At 39.7% G+C, this 22,296-nt stretch overlaps 1 protein-coding gene across 4 annotated transcripts in view; it reads right to left on the bottom strand.

Annotated features, from left to right (window-relative positions):
• FREM1 (FRAS1 related extracellular matrix 1) overlaps nucleotides 1-22,072 on the bottom strand; it is a 176,042-nt gene extending 153,970 nt beyond the window's left edge. For all 4 annotated transcript variants that reach the window (XM_055092121.2, XM_055092120.1, XM_055092122.1 and 1 more), the window contains exons 1-2: nucleotides 17,352-22,072; nucleotides 17,127-17,255 (exon numbers count right to left, since the gene is read on the bottom strand). The gene's annotated coding sequence lies outside the window, so the exon portion shown is untranslated. The remainder of the gene's footprint in view (nucleotides 1-17,126; nucleotides 17,256-17,351) is intronic.
• Nucleotides 22,073-22,296: the final 224 nt, after the last annotated feature.

Below are 22,296 nucleotides of genomic sequence, written 5' to 3'. Positions count from 1 at the left end.
TTTATGGTATAGGACTAAATAGGAAGGCAGCATTTGACTCAAACTGGGCCTAGGGTACGCTTCCCAGAAGGGGAAAGAGTTAAATTTGAAAGAAAAATTAGTATTGAGAAAGGTGCATAGGAAAAGTAAGGGCATGTTTGAAGATGGAGAGAAAGAATGTAGCATAGTCAAAGAATCAACAAGTAGATGTTATGTCAGAAGCAAGGAGTTTTTGTGAGAAAAAGCACAGGGGCACTGTGCAAGAAAAAGTTCAATAAGAGGTAACTTTAATCTTTAAGAGATTGAGGTCTTGTGGGAGGGAGATTTATAATCAGGTATTTTACAATACAAAATGGTATTTGCTGCCTGCTCTGTCTATGGAGTAGCCATTCTTTTATTCCTTTACTTTCTTAATTAACTTGCTTTCACTTTACTCTATGGACTCACCCTGAATTCTTTCTATCCTAAGGTATCCCTCTTTCTGAGTACCTAAGAACTCTCTCTTGGGGTCTGGATTGGGACCCCTTTCCTGTAACATCTTTATGGTCACCACAGAAGGGACAATACTGAAAAAACCCCCCGACCCAAAGGCTAACTCTGGGTAAGTGGTGGGATCCAGTAACATTATTCTGCAAACCCCAAAGGGATGATACTGAAGAGGCTTCCAACCCAAAGGAAAATCATTTGCACACACAAATTGGCTGACTTTGGGTAGGTGGGGTGCATTTACCAGAGTAAATGACGGGATTGGGTTAGAAGCCCAACTAAGGAGAGTTAGAGTCTCTCCTAAGATAGACTGGGTTAAAGGCCCCTCTTAATAAAAGGCAAGGACGCTTGACCGAACTTGGGTTTGAGATCCAACTTATGAAAGTTAGAGTCTTTCCTAAGATTTAGGGGTAAAGTCCCTCTCAGCTAAGAACGGGTTTGGCACTATAGGATGTTAACCACCATTTTCTTTGGGTTAATCTGCCTTGCACTCTTTGCTGATGGCTGTGGGTGACAGAATTAGGCATGTATAGGATCATGGGACATGGGGACAAGTTTCCCCCTAAAGGGGAAACTTGAGAGCTGATGGAACTGCCATGAAAGATCCCTCTTCTACTGACAAGCTGCCGCGTGAACTTTTCAGTGTCGCTGCAATGGGTGGGTCTTTCTCTGGCCTCCCTGGGCTCTTCACCTTCCCCACTCTGCCCCAGGCAATGCTTTTCTCTCTCTCCTTTCCTTTTCCCATCTTTACTATTACTCAGGGTGACCGTCTTGCCCAGAGACCACAAGTTGAAATTCCTGGTCAGAGGTTGGATTAACAATGGCAGGGTCCAGCCGGGGGCATGTTTGAGCCTTGTCAGTTTGATACTAGGTGCTAAGCAGAGGGGCTAATGTCTGTGTTTTGTCACATGTATTTTACTCTGGCCTTCCTTCGTGTTGCAGCTTGGCCCCCAGAGCTGTGGTGCAGCCAGCCGGGTCACTAGGGCCACTCAGAGAAAGGAAGCCCTGAAGCCTGGCATGTCAGCAAAAGGGTAAGAATTTTGACTTCTCTCTTTCTCGCTCTCTCTCTGTGGTTGAATGAATGGTAAAAATTACTGTTTATCTCCTCTGTAAAGTTTTGATTAGTGGGCAAAAGAATTCATGAGGCTAGTCTTAAACTGTAGTGAATCTGTTGTACTTTGTGCTATGAATTTGTCTTTCCATATCTTTCTGTCAGAAAGAGGGATACCTCAGGATAGAATGCGGGCCTAGGACCCCATAAGCCTGCTGTCTATGACAGTCCAGCAAAACTGGTCAGTTATGTCCTTGGGAGCTTGATCTTGTAACCATGTGGCCCTGCTTTCTCTTTTCACATTGGTGGCCTGGGTTCAGGGTTCAATTCCTGGATCAGGAAATGAGTCCTTTGTCTTCTGTGTAGTTATATGTGTTGTGTGTGTAATATAAAAGAGCTTTTGTTAATTGGCTTAAAAATAATAAGAGCTTAAATCAAATATTTTGTTAGAAAAGTAAAAAGTGTAATGCCTTTTAGTTTGTGTGACTTAATTAATCTTTGGGAAATAAAAACAGTTTGACATGTAAGCTGTGTAAAGAAAGTAAAATGTGTTTTTGGTAAAAGACTATAAGAAGTCATGGAAATGTGGATTTTTTTGCCTAGATTAAAAGGTTAAAGGGTTGTTTTAAGTTAGATAGGATAAAGCTGAAGGTTTAAGCAAGTTGTGGAAGGTTTGTAAAAAATTAATTGTAAAAGAGATTGTGTGTGTGAACATATTGGCTAAAGCTAAAGGGGTATTACTCAGTTTTTCTATAAATTGAACATTGAAATAAAAGCACAATAGGTTTTTCTTAGAGCACTGATCTGCTCTTTCACAAATATTTTAAAGGGTTATAAAAATTTATGAGAATCTTACCTTATGGTTCAAACTGATTAAGATTAAATACATTTGTCTATAAGGTTTTATTAAGAATTGGATTTAACATTAATAGTACACTAATACAACAGTGACATTTGGCTTATTTGGTATAAAAATAATACAGAAAGCATTGTCAAATATAAAACAATGCTGGCTTTCTTAGGGCTGTATTTATATAAATATGTTACTGGTATGTGTTCCAAAATAATGGAAAAATTCCTATAATTCTAATGTGACTCAGCATATGTTATTAATAGCTATAACTGTTATGTAAAATTGTTGTATGCCACAGAAGTAAACAAAATTTCCTTGCCAATTGTGGCTTTAATAGTGGCTGCCCTAAGGCATTTTATCATCCACTGACAATTGTTGTCTTGTTTTAATCCTCTTCAAAAGGTAGCTTATAATCAGCTATAGGACTTTGACAGGTGTTCTTAAATGCAGGTTTCTAATAACTTTGGCAATTGTCACATTAGAATAGAGGAAAGCAACTTTCAGGACTCTCATGGAAAGCTGAAATGTTCACAAATATCAAGCATGACAGGAGTTAACTGCATGGACTGAACTAATAGAAGACTGAAGTGATTTTTTTACTTTTTGCTTAAAACGGTGCTAATCCTTTGTTTTGTTTTTTTAGAGTCAAGAAAACTTTTCTATTAAGCTATTTACAGCTTTTAACAATTGAGTAAAGTATACTCCTATGAACAGAATTTGGAGCATGTTTGTTTCTCTCTACCTGATTTTGCCAGAATTTGGAAACTAGTTGTGAGTACTCTTAACTTACGGCAATATAGTTATTTGCATAAGTGCAATAAGAATCTGTTTTCTTTTGTAACAGGACACAGTTGGAGAAATTGGTTATTTTACCAAGGCTTTGACTGGAATGGTGCACTTTCCTTTAAGGAATTAAACTTGACTGGTAAAGCCAATAAAAGCCCTTTGGGAAAAATGGCCTCATACCTTGTCTACACAGTTTCTGTACAGGGTTCCTGACCTGGTGGTAAACAAAGAATGTCACTTTCTGACAGGCCCAGGAGCTCCAGGTTATCTTGGGACCTCAGGAGGAGAGGAATTTACCCAACTCACAGGTATTTGAGGGTACAAACCTATGGCTGGTCTCAGCTTTAAAAAAGTCTTATTTGAGATTCCTTACAGAACAGAGTTCCACTAAAGTCAATTTAAAAAGCCTATGTGAAAAACAATTATTCCTGCTGCACTTCATACAAATAATCAGGCCAAGTATAATAAAGCAAATCGGTCTTACCATGATTTGTCTTTAGTGAAAATGGGAAACTGGAGAGAGAAATTATGTTTCAAAAACTATGGTACACCCAATTAGATTCTAGTCTCATCAGTTGTTTTTTGAGTATTTTTCTGCAATTTAGACTGACTGCTTATTCCTGTGAACCAACCAGTGATCTTTGGCTGCTGCTCAGAAGAAACAAGAGGGATGGGTAATGTAAAAATCTGGATCAATATTCTAATTCTGGGCACATATTGGAATCAGCTAACAACTCCATATCTGCTTGGTTCCAACAGTTGCCCAGCTCATGAAAAATCTTCTAATTTAGTTTACTTGGGATAATTTTACTTATTTTGCCTTACTGTTGTGGAATATATTGCTGTTGTACTCTTTGTGTAGAAATGCAGAATAAGCCTACTAGATGTTTTCTTAAACATTTATTAATCTTCTAGATATCACCTTTTGTTGGAACTCCAGAGTTATGAGTGGCCCTTGACATACTGACGCTTTCTGACTGAGCTCCTCTCTACCCAAATACAAGAGATCCTCATAGTTAGGCAGGAATATCATCACCCCTATTCAGCCTGAAGAAGTTACAGAATACAGATCTTCATCCCTCTACAACTCTTAAGATTAAGGGTTCTCTTATAAAAGGGAGGGGGGAAATGTCAGAGGCATTTGAACCAGAGTAACTCCAACTTGAATAGGACCTCGGTAAAATGAATCTGAAACCTACTGGGCTGCATTCCTAGATGGTTAAGCATTCTTACTCATAGGATGAGAGAGGAGGTCAGCACAAGATACAGGTCATAAAGACCTTGCTGATGAAACAGTTTGCAGTAAAGAAGCTGGCCAAAACTCACCAAAATCAAGATGGGGATAAGAGTGACCTCTGATCGTCCTCACTGCTACCCTCCCACTCCTACCAGCACCATGACTGTTTACAAATGCCATGGCAATGTCAGGAAGTTACCCTATATGGTCTAAAAAGGGGAAGCATGGGCTGGGCCCCGTGGCTCATGCCTGTAATCCCAACACTTTGGGAGGCCGAGGTGGGCAGATCACGAGGTCAGGAGTTCGAGACCAGCCTGACCACCATGGTGAAACTCCATCTCTACTAAAAATACAAAAATTAGCTGGGAGTGGTGGTGTGCACCTGTAATCCCAGCTACTCAGGAGGCTGAGGCAGGAGAATTGCTTAAACTGGGGGAGACAGAGGTTGCAGTTAGCTGAGATTGCACCACTGCACTCCAGCCTGGGCCACAGAGCGAGACTCCATCTCAAAAAAAAAAAAAAAAAAAAAAGGCATGAATAATCCACCCCTTGTTTAGCATATAACTAAGAAATAACCATAAAAATGGGCAACCAGCAGCTCTCAGTGCTGCTCTGTCTATGGAGTAGCCATTCTTTTATTCCTTTACTTTCTTAATAAACTTGCTTTGGCTTAAAACAACAACAACAACAAAAACCAGAATGGTATTCGCTGTGATACCATAGGAGCAAAATGCTCTAATGATTTTATCAAACTCACCAGTATACACTTAAAGAAACTTCCACTATGCAGGGTGAAACACTTCATTGTGAAAAGAGCTGCTCAGACATTCAGAAAACTATTCAGCATTGCTCCTCAAGCTGTGAGGTAACCTTGATCATCTCATCTGCATTCCTTGCTCAAGATTAAAACTCAAACTCACAGATGTCTGCAGCAGAAAACAGATCAACCACCATGAATATTTTTGTAAAGAGGTCTGATGTAAAGATCTGCTTTTGATGACCTAAGAAATTTTATGGTAAATGACAAAAAGTGCCATGTTATTGGAGCCTAAGTTACAGTATATGAAAAATCATACAATTCTAGAATTAGAAGGAGCTTATCCAAATTTTACGTAAAATAACAATAATAAGCATGTATTATGCACTCACTTTGTACCTGGCACTGTTGTAACTCATTTAACCTTCACTACAATGTATGAACTCAAGTCTATTATTATTCCTATATTACAGCTAAGGAAATACATAAATAATTTGTCTAAGGCAAATTCTCTTAACTAGAGTACCTCGTATTCCAATCCCAGAAGACAGCTTGGGGAGCCCAGGTGCCTGAAACCATGTTCCTTGCTCTACCATAGGGTGATCAAGATGAGGAAACAGGGGCCCAAAGAGGCTAAGTGATTTGTCAAAGGTTAGACAATTGGTTGTTGCTTTACCCACTGATGCAAGCAAAGTGGGGAATGTAAAGCATAGTATCATATACTGAGATGTAGTAAAGAAAAAAAAAAGCGCAACACTTAAAACCAACAAAGACGCTTAATCGAACTCTAATGATAATTTTTTTTTTTTTTTTAAGAGACGGAGTCTTGCTCTTTTGCCCAGGCTGGAGTACAGTTCCTTCATCAAGGCTCACTGCCACCTCAAACTCCTGGGCACAAGCAATCCTCCCACCTCAGCTTCCTGAGTAGCTAGGACTACAGGCACTCGCCACCATGCCTGACTAATTTAAAAAAAATTTTTTGTAGAAACAGGGTCTCAGTATGTTGCCCAGGCTGGTCTCGAACTCCTGTCCTTAAGTGATACTCCTGCTTTAGCCTCCCAAAGTGCTGGGATTATAGGCATGAGCCATCAAGCCTAGCCAAGGAGTCTAATAAGAGTCTTAATGCTCTTTCCTGTTGAGGATCTTAGCACAATTTTGAGGTCTTCAGCTATGACTTACACACATTTCATTTTTCATAATTTTTCTTTCTTACAAATAACTTTGTAAATAATGTTATGATTCAGTAGCGCTAAAAAAGGAGGATGAGAGAGTTTAATTCTTTGATGCAGGTTTGGAGAGGAAGTGAAAGAAAATCAGAGGCCAGCCTATTAATCAGCTCTACCAGACCTGTGCACCTATCTTGGTTCCATAATTTCTTTGAGCAAGGTTCCTATTCTTCCTTGGGCTCTGTTTCCTCATCTACAAAATGAAGACAATAATTGACACCTTTCAGGGTTGTTACACTAGTTACATGTGATACTATCTGTCAATGTAAATCAAAGTTGCCAGCACACACATAGAGCAAGGCTCAGCCAAAGTTAGTTCCCTTCCTGCCCCTTTCTATTCCAGATCTATTGAAGAAAAATTTTTCTAAAATTTATTTTAAAAGCTACCACTGTGATGGTGGATATAAGTCATTAAACATTTGTCAGAACCCATAGAATGCAGCCGGGTGTGGTGGCTCACACCTGCAATTCCAGCATTTTGGGAGGCTGAGGTGGGCAGATCACTTGAGGTCAGGAGTTTGAGACCAGCCTGGCCAACATGGCGAAACCTCATCACTACCAAAAATACAAAAATTAGCCAGGCATGGTGGCAGGCACCTGTAATCCCAACTACTCAGGAGGCTGAGGCAGGAGAATCGCTTGAACCCGAGAGGCGGAGGTTGCAGTGGGCCAAGATCACGCCACTACATTCCAGCCTGGGCGACAGAGTGAGACTCTGTCTCAAAACAAAACAAAAACAAAACATAGAATGTACAACACAAAGAGTGAACTCTATTGTAAAATATATGCTTTAGATAATAATAATTGCTCATCCATTGTAACAAATGCACGACACCAATGCAAAACATTAATAATAGTGGAAAGTAGGGGTTGGGAAGTGAGAAGGTATATAGGAACTCTGAACTTTCTGCTCAATTTTTCTATAAACCTAAAACATCACAAAAATTAAACTCGACTAATTTATAAAAAGTTGTGAGTTGAGCCATCTTTTGACATGCCTCATGGTTCAGGCTGAATTGACTCTCCTGTGACACCCACACACAGCTAGAGAGTTTTCTCTAGAGTAGTGGAGGGCCATCAGTAACAAAAAAGGAACAAGGCAAATCACAGAGAGTTTTTGTTCATCATGCTTCCGGGCTTTTGAGGACTGTCTCTTCTGGGGATCTCCTGACCCACAGCTACTCAAGGGCCACCCTGGTGGCTCACAGGCCATGTCCCCACAGTGAGACACCACGTGTGGCTGCACACCCATGCCAGTGTGCCAGTGTCCATTCTGCTGCACATGCTGGAGTCTCTGATGCAGTGTTGCTCACTGAGCTTAATGGCATTAAGAAAAGCCAAACTTGATCTGCTCACTTTGGCAGAATTTGGGGGTGGCCTGTGGAGAATGCAGGTGGGAGGGTGTTCTCAGGCAGTGGGATTAAACGTGCTTCAAGTACTGGTTCAAAAACAAAATCTCCATAAACATCACAGGCCGCAAATAAAGTATCTGAATGTCTGATTAGATGTCTCACTTGTTGAAAAAATATGTGCAGGAGGATACAGCAATGTAGAAAATTACATCGTATAAGAATTGCAAACACCAGTAAGTCAGAGAAACATTTTAAAAGTGAAACCAGTATGGAACACACAAGCAGTCTTGGCTAAAACACCTTCTTAGAGTCTCCAAGACACAAATAGGCTATATTCAAAATATTGGTTTGCAAGAAATTTGTCTAGAGGTAGAAACGTATTTACTGTAGGCACAATATCCAGATAGGCTGACAAATACAGTTCAAACTGTGATGTCCCTGAGCACAGCAAAAACTCATCATGGTGGAAGGTATTTCTGTGGAAAAACATACTAACTTATCTGTCCTTTACTGTGTTGGCCAAAGGTGATGAGACTCCTTTACTTGGTTTTGCTCAGTTCAGCACACCAAATTCCAGGGCACCATTTATGCTGTTAATACAGACCATAACGTGAACGGTGTTCCTGGAGTTGTGCAATGTGGGGGCTGATTCCCATGGCCTGGGAAAAAGCACTGGCTGCAAATAAACTTCACGCTCATGGCTTCAGACCTACTCCTCTGTCCTAGAAAGAAGCAAACCATTCTTATGAGGGATTACTGGGGCTGCGCTATTAATGAGAATGGGAAACGCACCAAGATGAGTTGCCTCCTTCATCTAGCGGACCCCCTCTTCGGCTTCATATTACCTTCACCCAGTCACCACTCCCAGAGTTTCTGATTTAATTAGGTCTGAGTGGGGCCCAGGCATCTGAATTTAAAAGTACTCCAGGTGATTCTAATGAGCAACCAGGATGGAGAACCACTGCTGCAAATATTAACTGCATTAATAACTGCATTTTATTTTATTCTCCTCTAAGTATGACAAGAGGTAAAATGAGCTTTGGTGTCCAAAGACTGAAGTTAGGATCTTTGGCATGTCTAAAACAACCCTCAGACTCAGTAAGTCTCTTAGTCAGGGTGGAGCGCAGCAGTAGGACTGGGGCTGGGGATGCCACCTCCAAGAACAGCACTAGGAAGAGCCCAAAAGCAAGACCCAGTGTGGAGGTGGTTGGTTGGAGGAGGGCTGGGAAGAGGAGAGGAAGATAGGATGGTCCTAGATAGACAGAGTCTGACACAAGGTAAAGAAAGACAGGACGCTCCAAGGGAGGCATCATGAGCGAACGTTTCATTGGCAGCCTAGCCGGGATGGCCATCCCTGGAAAGCCAGTCCCATGTGTGAGATGTAAGTACACAAGTCAGTGGCACAGAGACATTTCCTGATCTGTGGCTCTGCAAGTTGCTTTGGTGCCAGTCCCCTTATAGTGCATGGAAATCACAGGCTATGGGATTCTTTGGTAGGAGGACTCTGGGGTCCTTGCACATCCCTTCCCCAACTTTAGTTTTTTCCTATGTTGAGAAAAATCTTTGCTAAATTAGCAAAATTGTCAGAAAGGAAGCAAAGCCTAAAATGAAAGAAATTAACATAAAGTTTAGCTACTAAAATTTTGTGCTACCACTAATTTCTGTTGCATTTTAACTTTGTTCCTTGCTGCGACTCTTTAAAGACAAAGATAAGTCTATATAACAATAAATTTTATTATTCATAAGGCTAAGGTTTTTCATGCTTGTTTTAAGACAAGGTAGAAGTGGATATTTAGGTTTAGGCAGTATGTAATAGATCTCTCTAAAACCATAAAATGCAAAATCATTATTGAGCACATTAGAAGGAGATTTGGGGCTATCTGCTTAATCATCTGCTGTAAAGAAGAAAAATTTAAACCTTCTGATCTGTAAATTAAAAGTCTCTCAAATCATTCTATAAGTGTAATTCCCCTCTGTGTTCCTAATGTGTCAATTACTTCTGTTAATTTTTCAGTGAAACAATGGCCCTTATCCCATACTCCTTATAACACTCTTTGACATGTTCATGGACCTCAATCTTGTTCGTTTCAGCCCATATTACTGCCTCCAGCTTTCTCCATGGGATAAACAGTCTGACTTTTTCTACTCAATAACAAAAAATAAAAATCAATTTTTTGAGGGGAAAAAGGAAGTGACTCCTTTTTAAAAAATAAAATGGATTTTTTATATAAAGAGACAGTATGATAGTAATGCATAACACAGGTCACCTTTAGTTCACATGTCTTATTGTAGGAAGACCTCATTTAATCAGCTGAACTAAAGATAAACACTTTAACGACTCACTTTTTGAACACTTAATGTCTGCAGACAGAAGCTCAATCTACAATATAATTAAATTTGTTAAAAATTTCTCAGCCTTGAATTCATCATCTTACAGTGGGGATTCATAATATTGACTTCATGGGGCTGTGAAGATAGTTTTTATGTATTTTTTTTAAGAGATGGGGTCTCACGCTGTCGCCCAGGCTGGAATGTAGTGGCTTGATCACGGATCACTGCAGTCTTGACCACTGGGTCTCAAGTGATCCTCCCACCTGTCTCCTGAGTAGCTGGGACTACAGGCATCTGTCGCCATGCCTGGTTTTTTGTTTTTTTTTTTAAGAGATCAGATCTCACTATGTTTCTCAGGCTGGTCTCAAACTCCTGGGCTCAAACTATCTGCCTGCCTTGGCCTCCCGAAGTGCTAGGATTACAGGCATGAGCCACCACACTTGGCTGTTGTTAATTAATATGGAATTTCAACTTCCATCACTCCTGGACAAGTCTTAGCTCTTAAAGTCTTAATGCCAGATCTCTCTGGCCACAGAGCTAACAATTCAGACTTGATGCCTCTGAGCATTGCTGTGAATATTTAAGCCTGTTGTGAAACACTGTATGATCTCTGACCGTATCTCCATTATCTCACATGGTTGATATCATTTGCCATTCTTAACATAGAAAAAAACTAAAGTGGGGGAAGGGATATGCAAGGACCCCAGAGTTTTCCCATCAGTGAATCCCATAGCCTGTGATTTCCATGCACTATCAAGGGACTGGTACAAAAGCAACTTACAAAGCCACAGATCAGGAAATGTCTCTACTGGGGGTAAATGAAGACCAATAGTTTCCAGTAAAGCAATTCAGCAACAATCCATGAGTGATGGTGAGGCCACATAGTATCTTGAATGCTAAATGGTACACCCAGTGCACTGCCACCTCCTAGCTTGAACAGTCAAATCAGCACCACAGAGGCTCTACGGACAAATGAGAAAGACAAAATTGGTTCCATCTGAGGTTTTTGAAAGATTCTGTAAAAGTGCAAAGCTAGTCCTTTAGTCCTGTCTCAGGAATTTTGTCACCCCATCCTGCTGCCAAACTCTAAGTCCAGAGTATACTACAAACTGATTTTTAAATGGGGGTTTATGGGGCTACATATTTTATTTTACTTCCTTTTGCTGTAGTAATGTCTTAAGAATTGGGAAGACCAGCTTACTGACACCAGGAGGAAGTCTTAACAGAATTACATGGTAAACAGGATTATGAATAGGATATAAATTGCAGTGTTAAACTCTTTGGGTACTATTTAATGTAATCAAATGGCCATTTAACTCCTATTCTTCTCTCACTGATAAATCACCCTCGAGTGACATTTTTATCACCAATCAGCACCTCCAGCAGCAGCTTTTTTTGATTGTTCCAAAATTTCTAAGAGCTTGAGACATAGACTATTTTTCAAAATTTAAGTCAAGTCATTTTTATAAAATGCTGTGTGGTCTCATTTAGATCTAATGTGTGAAAGTAGGTAGCAGAGGCCACAGTCATTCATGAGACCAAAGTTACTGAGCCATGACATGTGGTCAGCAGGAACCTGATATTCTTAAGATGAAGAAAATATTAAAAGGAAAGAAAATTATGAAGAATGACTGATGAGGAAAGCAAAAGGCAATTGCGTCTGTAATTTGAAATGGATGGCTGATGGCTTGACTGCTGGGGAAGAGTGGGTCATTATATCACAGTACATTAAATGACAATGGATTCATGTTAAAAGGGGCTATTTTATATTGCCTGGAATGTCTTTGCTTCCATCCTTATTGAGATCCTTCCCATTTATTAACCCCTCAAGAAATGCCTCATTCAGGATTCCGTAAGACCTCATCATTTCATCTGCAAAGACTTCCTTCCTCCGATTGCAGGAGAATCATATTTTATTTAAACCCATCACAGGGCAGCTATCACATCCTACCTGGTAGTGCATATGCCTATGTGTTTTGAAGGCAGAAGGACAACACTGTCCGCTGCATGTAATATGAGTTCAACTTTTGTAGAAATAAATGAAATTAGCAATTATTGTGCCTTAAGCAGTCTCATAAAAAACAAGAACACCAACACACATTGATATCTTTGAGTTCTTTCTATTAAAACTTAGACATTTCTGGCCAGGTGCGGTGGCTCAAGCCTGTAATCCCAGCACTTTGGAAGGCCGAGGCGGGCGGATCACGAGGTCAGGAGATCAAGACCATCCTGGCTAACACAGTGAAACCGCGTCTCTACTAAAAATACAAAAAAATTAGCTGGGCGTGGTGGCAGGCGCCTGTAGTCCCAGCTGCTTGGGAGGCTGAGGCAGGAGAATGGCGTGAACCTGGGAGGCGGAGCTTGCAGTGAGCCAAGATCGCGCCTCCAGCCTGGGTGACAGAGCAAGACTCCGTCTCAAAAAAAAAAAAAAAAAAAAAAAAAAACTTAGACATTTCTGTGATTCTGGGTTATAGAGACTAGTGACTAGTTTCCTCCTTAAAAGGAAACAAAAAAGAGAGGTTAGGGACATCATTTTCTCATTAGAAATATTTAGAGTTGTCCCTTATAGCTCATTTTTGGTTCTCTCTGGTTAAACATTTTTCTAAATCTTTAAACAAAGATATAGAAGACAAGCTTTATCCAATTCACAGAAAGCACAAATCCAAGAGGGTTAACTGTTATCACTGAGGACACAATCAAGATCCACAGCTTTGATAATCAGAGCCTGGAATGATGCACTGAGCCAGTAAGTTAGCTTCCAATAAGCAAAATTGTGTAACTCTACATTTCCCAAAAACAAGTGCATATGTATGGAAAAGAGCAGATCTGCTTTGGCAGCACTTTATTTTTTAAAATAGTCTGTCTTCAGATGTTTGAAGGGGAGTGACTTGATGGTTCCAGGGTGCAGAACCAGGGAGAATGTGTGAAAGTCTCAACTTTCAGAAAGGACTTTCCCTCAGTGCTGTCCAATAATGGCAAGAGCTGAGGTATAGACACAGAACAGGGTTCTTTGTTTCAGAGAGGGAGTGTGGATTAGGTACTTTCCGGGATCACTTTTAACTGTGCCCGACTGTCCCCTGCACACCTCTCCAACCTCTTCTTGCATGACTCTCCTCCTTGCCATTGACATGCTGGTCAAACTGGACTTCTTCCCATCCTTAAACTCACCATATTGCCAACCCCAGCTTCCAAGCCTTTGCAGGTTTTGTCCATCCTGTTCCGTCTGCCATGAATGCCCTTCCCCACTGCCATCAACCACCTCATTTACCTGGCTAAATTCTACCCATCCTTCAGGCCTCAATCTCCCAAACCAGTTTTATCTGCTCACATGGAATCCTGAAATACACTTTGCCACATGTTGCATATCTATAAGCATTTTGTCATTATTCGCAGCCATTAAAAAAAAAAAGTCTGCTGTTTCTCCTGGTCTATAAACACCTTGAAGATAATAACCATGACTGTTCTGTTCACCCAAGTTCTTTTAGTGCTGATCATTGAATCTTTCACAGAGAAGCTCAATAAATATCAGTGGAGTGACGAAATGCAAATACCAGACCTATTTTTTAAAATGGTGAGAGAGAGAGTGCACACTCCTCCACATGTTTGAATGAATATGTCCTTCCTTTGGTGATGGTTCGCAGGCTCACTACAGTGCAAGCCCAGAGTTTCAAATTCTCAAATAAACATTACCCCTGAGGGGCCCCTTGCTACAATGGAGCAAAATCTTGAGAAAAACAAAATGATGCATCTCCTTATGCATTTATCTAAAACACCTATATGAGGAGAATCAGTAAAAAAATGAAGACAGAATGATTTTCACACTGCCCTTGATTTCTCAATACCAAACAATTTCATAGTCTGTGAGCTCACGGATCTGTGTCAGGCTTTTGGTCTATAAGAATCAAGTGAGGGTCAGGGGCAGTGGCTCACGCCTATAACCCTAGCACTTTGGGAGGCCAAGGCTGGCGGATCACCTGAGGTCAGGAGTTCAAGAGAAGCCTGGCCAACATGGCAAAACCCTGTCTCTACTAAAAATACAAAAAAATTAGCCGGTCATGGCAGTGCATGCCTGTAGTCCCAGCTACTCGGGAGGCTGAGGCAGGAGAATGGCTTGAACCAGGGAGGCAGAGGTTGCAGTGAGCCAAGATCACGCCACTGCACTGCAGCATGGGCAATAGAGCAAGACTCTGTCTCAAATTTAAAAAAAGAAAAAAAAAAAGAATAAAGTGAGAACCAGGCTGCTGATCAGAGTTAAAGGCCACGGGAGTGGTGGGTTGAGACCTGTTCTGCCTAGACATTGGGATCTGGAATGTAACTTTATTTCCTGTTTCTCTTTTCTTTTCATCTATAAATTAAGTCGCTTGCCATGTTTGTTTTCTTTTCAGACATTATACTTGTATTAGCCATCTCCCAAAGAAGAAATATTTATTAAACACTTGTACATCATGCTTCATAAACGAACATCTAGTGAGGTAAGTATCAATGACCTCATTTTACCCCTGAGGAAACTGGCTGAGTAACTTGGCCAACATTACAGAGCCAAAGAACATTGTAGCCTAGGATTAGAACCCAGGTGAAATTTTTTCAAAGGCCATTATTTTTTCCTACTGCACCTCTCTGATTTAACATTCTGGCCCTTGCGTCAATACTGCCTTCTGGTTTTAAAACAATCATTAATGCTTATTGGGTAATATAGAACCATCCTACCATGTGATAATAAAGAGGGACATTTATGTAAAACAGAATTAAAGTATTGCTGTTGTGTTGTTGCTCTGTTGTCTTTCTAAGGTGTAGGATCACTTTAACAAAAAAGAAAAAGTCTGTACTATGAAAGAGATTTGATAGGAAACGCCTAACAAATTTTAAATATTTGGGTGAATTTTCATCTGCGGTATCTATCCTTTCTGCAATCTTCCTAACTTTACTGTGGTTTGAGTTTGTAATTTACCAAATAAATCATTTTTATGCTAACAAGAAACGTAGGCCTTAGAATGAAGGTAGCATGGCAGTGGGTGTGGGCTAATGAGACAAAGTTGTGGCTCACATATTTTAAGAGAAGAGTGCACAGAGCATCTGTAAGTACTAAGCAGCTGATAATGTTTGATAGAAAGCAGGGAAGAGTTCCAGGAAAGCAGAACACCCAATAAAGGACTTGAGGCTCAGTCGCTCCCTGAGCATTTATCTGTCCTTTGTTGCTAGGGAGCCAGATAAGAAAGTTTCAAGGATAAACCTGAGAGTGAAAAGTGACATGCAATCTTAGCAGCCTTTGGATGATGCACAAAAAGAGCATTTTGGGCATCATTTTTTAATACACATTTTCCCCAAATATCATCACCTCCATAAATAGGCAGGTTTAAGGGAGAAACCAAAAACTATTTTTGGCTTCTGTAAAAACTTACCCATGAGAGGCAAAGAACATTTGTTTAAGAATATTCTAACTTAGCAAGATCCCTGTCCTCCAGTCAATAGTTTTCCACTCAAACATATTATCTTCAGACAGCTAGAGGCTATGTTGTCAGAAAAGCACATAAATCACAGCTATAATTTCTTATCTTGATGGCCAAGTTCTAGAGCCCTTTGAAATGGTGCCCCAGTCACTGCAGTGAGAGAAGCTGCATTACAGACAAAATATAGTATAGACAGTATTTCATTAGGGAGTGGGTTTTGCTTTGTTTTCTGTTTCGCTCAGCCCCTCAAAGATATCTGTTTAAGCCTCTCACCTGGTAGCACAAAAGCTGTTGAATCACTTGAATGAAAGGGTCAGGTTGCAAGCTGTGCATGTGTGGAAGCTGTCAAGCCCTGTTCAGACCACCCAGCTCTCCAAAGGAGTAGCGACATCAGATTCAGACAAGATAAGAGGCTGCCCTCCTATGTAACCTGGCGCAGGGAAACAGCCTTTCCAGGGAGTTACGGGATCCCATTGTAAGGAATGGCTACATGCCCTGAAAAGATTACACTTGTCTAACTCAATATTCCTGTGGTCATGGTGCTTTGTGAGAGAAAAAAATATATCTGAAAATATTTGAAGAAAAGCAGTTAGGGAAATCTTTAGGCCTATTCTCAAAGTAAATGCTGAAAAGCTCTCATAGCCCATATCTGTGTTTAGAAGACTGAGTCATATCCATCAATGTCAGAATATCAGAGCTAGGAAGATACCAAAACTCATTTAATTCAACTTATTTTACTGATGAGGAAGTGAATCTTTCAGGGGTTAGATGGCTCTTCCAAGGCTGGTTAGCAACAACTAAGATTTGAAACACCATGAGGACAAGGACCCTGCCTGCGCATGCCATCCCCAGTGGGCATTTTGAAATCCTTAAAAACTATCACTGAGCCTGGCATGTAGCAGGTGCACCTAAATGGTTGGAATGAGGAAAGAAAAGAAAGCAAGGGGCTCTGATGGCCATGTCCAGTTTTCTTTTTAATATAAATATTAAATGCCAGAAAATGCAAGGATGGGGATGGAAGCTGAGCTCTGACTTTCATATATTGTGAAATGAGAATTTTAACACCATGGAGGAATCACTTTCTGTTTCTTCTCATCCCTGTGGGATGGTCCAATCCAAAAATCATTTTATAGGAATGAGGCTCCTGAACCATTCCATGAAATCAAGCTCAGTTTACCCAAACTCAGCCTAGCCCAACCCCTACAGCCCAGCAGCCCCAGGAGGCTGGGAAAGAATTAAGAACAGTCCTGGGTTTAAAGTTTCCAAAACAAACATTGCTTAGCCATGCAGGGGCAGATCAGGCCATATAGCCCAACATGTGAAAGCAGGGAACATGGTAGTCAGGTCCCTTTGCCCAACTCCTTTTTTCCCTCGTGGGAATGAAAAGGCAGAGATGAAAAGGGGAGCAAGAAAAAAAAAAGATGACGTTGGTGGAAAACTGATTAAAAAGCCCTGGTTTGCCAGCCAAGCATGCAAAACCATGTTGCACATTAAGTTATGCTCAACAACAGCTCAAACTCAGGTTTCTTATTTAGATATAAGGTTTAATATTAACCAAGTACATGACAAGAATTTCATGTCAAGGACAATGTAGAGCAATGTTTACCCAAGTGTGACCCACCTGCTTCAGAATCACCTGGGAAGATTCCTGGCACCACTCCAGGTCTAAAATCCTTTGGGCCTGGGAACTGAGAAGCTGCCTTCCACCAAGCAAATGGGGGTTCTTACACACAGTCAGTTTTGAGAATGCCTGATGGAGAGAAACAGCAAAGTTTCCTAGAGCTGCACTGAAGGCACCTTTGTCAAATGTAAGCAGGGGGCTGAGGCACAGCTCTTCAAGCTTTACCTAGAGTCAGGAACAGCGGGTGTCAGTTTTCCAGAGCAGAAACCTGAAGAGCATTTGAATCACTAGCTCTGTTCTGTGAAGCAGCACCACAGAGGTTAATCTCTCCAGTAAGATTCCCAGGCTGTAAACACCAATTGGCTCCCAGAAATGCTCTTTTTAAGCTTTGTAATGCACACCAAGCAACAAGACTGGGTGCAACAGTTTAAAAAAAAATCAGAAACTAAAATTAAATACCTTAAAAACAATAAACAATTTCCATAAGCCAAAAATTGTTTCCTGGATTTCAAAATAAAATGAAAAGAAACTCTTTACAACAGCACCAAAGTCTCTGGACCAAATCTCAGTACTGAGCAGAGAGAGCCTAAAAGTCAGTCCAAAACTTCAGAACAAGGCCATTTCTTTGCCTCCCCAGCACTATCTCTCTTCCCCACAATGAAACAGAAATCATGTTTTTGAAAATATGTCTCCAAATATAACTAAACTTAAGCAAAGGTATCCAGACATTATCTCATCCAAATTTCTCTATGTTTGTAACATGAGGATATTATCTGTTTTGTTCATTTTTGTGTCTTTTCCCTTTGCCATTTCATTTAGCTGAGAAGAAACATTCTAATTTCAGAGGAAACAATTACACAGTTAAAAAATGGTTATTTCATTGGCAAGTGCCAGCACGGATGGACTGAGAAGAGTTAGAAATTTGTGTCACGTAATAAAAAGAACCTCATTTTTGGCATTTGGTTTGTTAACACTGCAAGTTGCCACCTTCTGAGTTAACAGGAGAGTTAAACTTTTGCAAGCCTACTCTTGCAGATGCTTTGCATTGTTACTTGGCATTAATGATATCACACAAACAATCTCTGGGGCATTCTGCTAACAGAACATTCACAGTCACAATGAAAAGAAACACATAAAACAGATACTTACAGGTAGTGGTTTTCCTTTCCAAGACAAAAAGTTAGAAACCCTTGGAACTGGCGGGCAGGATAAGAGTCACTGACACAGCAATCTGGTTTAGAGGGCTTTGAGAGGAAGGGGGAGGAAAAAGAACCCCGGGAAGGAAGAGAGCTGAAATTCCAGTCTTTCAGGTCAGCTGTGTTGGAGATTTCTTTTTACTAAAAATCCATTAACCCACCTCACAGAAAATACAGAATTGAAGTTCACATACACACTCCACTTTCTTTGCTGGTCTTCTCCAAGGCAGCTGCTGCAGCTTTGCAAACTTCCTGAGCGCCAAGCCTCAGGACTCCCTGTGAGAAGGGCATGATAAAGATGCCTTCAACTGTTTACACGGAGCGCGACCTCCCTGGCGGACAGCCACCGCTCGCCCCGTGCCTTCTGCTGGTTGGGTCTGCAGGGACAAAACTGAGCTTTTGTTAATGAGGTCAGTTGCCTCTTCCCAGTCTCTTCCCAGCTTCCTTTCTCACTACTAGTTTTGTACTAACTGCTCTGCCACTCGCCGAGCCAGAGCAGCCTCCCCCGCCTGCAGCACACAGGCACACACACACTCAGACACAGGCACACACACATTCACAAATGGGCACGCACACAGTCACATACAGACACACCCACTCACAGAGGTACACACACACGCACACATACAAACACGATATACACACAATCACCACACACAGACACATACACAGGCAAAAGCATTCACATGCATGCACACAGTGACCCACCCCACACATGTGCATGCATTCTCACGCATGCTCCACACACACACGGGGGAACACACACATACGCACAGGCCGCACATGCCCACACCCACACATGTACATACTCACGCAGACTCTTCCAACACACTTTTTTTCTGTCCTTCTTTTCTCCCAACACATTCCCATCTTCAAAGGTTTTTATTTAAATTTAGATGAGAAGCCCAGCATTCAGAAGGGACAGGGCCCGTTTTAACTTTTGTCATGGCATTTAAGGGAAAAGATAGGATGGAACTAGATCCTAAGGTGCTGTTTTTAAGTACCACCTTAGTTCTTCCATTTGTAAGGCTTTTTGTGTGTCTGGCTCTTTTCGAAAACCCATAAAAATCCCATTAATCTGATCCATTTGCATATAGTGCATGATCCCAATAATGCAGATATATCACAGGCCAAGAACTGTCCTCTCAAAAGAGATTCACATAGTTAACTTGTCAGTATTCAGTGGTCTGTGAAAGTCTTAATCCTTAACAACTGTTTAATAAAATGCTTCCCTGTATTTTATTCCCACCAGGAAAAAAAAAGATAATGGCCTACCATCTGGCCTTTTAAATTAACCATAAAGAGAAAATTTGAAGTATTAACTCGCTTTGGGGGAACTGTTTATATTAAGACATGTCTGGCTATCCTAAACCTTTGCCAAAAATATAGAACACTGTGAATCCAATTCAAACTAAATGTGGTTTCCCGTAACAAGGTCACAACACCATATGCCTTTCTTTGGAAGCCATAAGGAAAAGAGAGAGGAAAATTAAAAAGGAGAAGAAAATTACATGAGGAAGGAAGAAAGAAAAGAGAAAAATGTAAAGAAGAAAAGAATGCATAAGAAGGGAGAAAAAAATTACGTATTTTAAAAACATGCTTTGTGGTTACTTTAGCAATGAATGGTGCATATACACTTACTCAAAGTCATCAGAGATTTCAAATCTTCAAGAATTTCTTGATTCATTTTATTTGCTCTGAGAATAAGTAGGTGAAAGTTAAGAATCACTAAGCTCTTTATAAGTGAACAGATATTATTTACTAAACACAGTTATTATTAAATAAATATAGTGACAATGTGTGAGTCATATATTAATCCTGAAAAGGCAAGAAATAAAGCCTTAATAATGACAGTTAAGAAACACAGCATAATAGACAATTTTATTCCCAAACTGATTTTCAAAATTGCCCAGGTTGTGAATATCTTACCTGCAAAGAAATGAAGATGGTTTTAGAAGCTGTTAGTTGAGACTCGGATTCCATTTGACAAAGGAATTGTATACTATGTACAAACGGTTGCATCAACATGCTTATTCTAACATCTGAGCTAAATAAGGTTTATAGATTAGTCTAGAAACAGAGATAAATGTCTTTATATCACTACTATGGGAAAAATAACTTAAGCATGCTAAGCAAAAAATAACAAACTTAGATTGTAAAGTATTTCAAAAAGTCCGCAGGAGATATAATCTTTCCAAAGTTAATTATATACATGAAGCTTGGCCTAACTGTGATGAACATATTCTGAAATAGGCAGTTAAGAGTTAGATCAGTCAAAATGTCCTGAAATCTGAAGTACCTGTTTATACAAATGTCATTCCTTCTATCTGCCACAAATGAATAAGGGCCTGGAAATAATACAATTATCAACTTCAATCAATAAAATACTGTTTGAACAGATTGAAATGCCAAGCTAGGGAATTTAAAAAGAACTAGTCAAAGAAACAACAAAGAATTCTTCCCCTAAAAGCATGTGCTGCTGAACTTAGTGCTGGCACAAAATTCATTTTTAAAGAAATCATTTTACTTCTAGCCCTAGTTGGAGTGATAATGAAAAATATCAAATGTGTGTTGGAGATTGGCATATCATTTTGGATTGTAAATATGAATGATTTTTGTTGAATTGCTGTAGAATGTAGCATTCTCTGAAAAGCATAGCCAATGCCTTCACCAACAATTCATATAAAAAATTAGGAATGTGCCTATTAAATTTTGATGATGGCAGCAAGACAGAAGTGTTATCTATTGCAACGTAAAGATAGTTTTCCACTGAGTCTCTAAAACTAGATGGCCATGGGAAGCAATACTATGGCGAGAGAAGAGGATGAGTCCAGGAATAGAAAGGTTATACATACCACACTTGAAATAATAAACATGAAAACAAATAAATAAAGAAAAGCAATAAACACCTCTGTGTACCAGAAAAGAGCAATAACACAGCCCAATGAGAGGGTTTATAGGAAGAGCCTTGCTGACCTCAGACTTGGGAGCTGACAACATGATTAGGGGTTATCAGGAAATAAAACCACCCCAGAGCAGGGCACAAGAGGAGCATGCTCTGCTTGCCATGAGAGCGCTACAGGCCAATTTGACTGTTAACATGAATGCAAAATCCTAAATAACTAATTTACAAATCAAATTCAGCTCTGCTTTTTAAAAGACAATATGACCAATAGCGATGAATTTTTCTTTCAGGATTGCAAGGATGTTTCAAAATCAGAATATCTAGCAGTTTAATATATTAAAGAAGGAAAAAAGACATGACTATCTTAATAACTACAGAAAAGAGACATTCAGTAAAATTTAATACTCATTCATTAAAAAACCAAAAACTGAAAACTATTAGCCAACTAGGTCTGGAAGGGAAGTTTCTAAATCCAATTAAAGACATCTTACACCAATCTCCACAATTCAACATTGGATAGGAGATCCTAACCAACACAGTAAGTCAAGATAAAAAAAATGAGGCATAAAAATTTAAAAGGAAAAATAAACCTTTCATTATTTGCAAAAGATAAGAGTCTCTGTACAAATATGCAAAAGAATTTACTGTTTGAACTATTCAAAGAGTTCAGCAAGTTTGTTGCACATAAGGTCAACATACAAAAATAAATGGCATTCATATATACAAGTAACAACTAATTACTGAAAATACTTTTTAAAAGACAGCTTTTACAATAGCAGCAAAACTTTAATAAGCCTGGTAATTCATCTAAATTAATTAAATTTGGGTAAAATTTCATGAAGAAAATAAAAAATTAATAAAGGGCATAAAAAATCTAGATAAATGGGAAGATAATATCAAACTGGTTGAGAAGACTTAATAATGTAAAAATGTCAATTCTCCCAAAATTAAAATTTCAATGCAGTGTCAATTGGAATGCCAACAAGGCATTTTATATAAATATATGTACACATATACATATTATGTACATATATGTTATATATGTATATTATATATACTATGAAATATA

The sequence above is a fragment of the Pan paniscus genome, chromosome 11 (assembly GCF_029289425.2).
Source record: "Pan paniscus chromosome 11, NHGRI_mPanPan1-v2.0_pri, whole genome shotgun sequence".
NCBI classification, from domain to species: domain Eukaryota; kingdom Metazoa; phylum Chordata; class Mammalia; order Primates; family Hominidae; genus Pan; species Pan paniscus.
The sequence above is the reverse complement of the archived record's forward strand: the minus strand, read 5'-3'. Positions and strand labels throughout refer to the sequence as shown.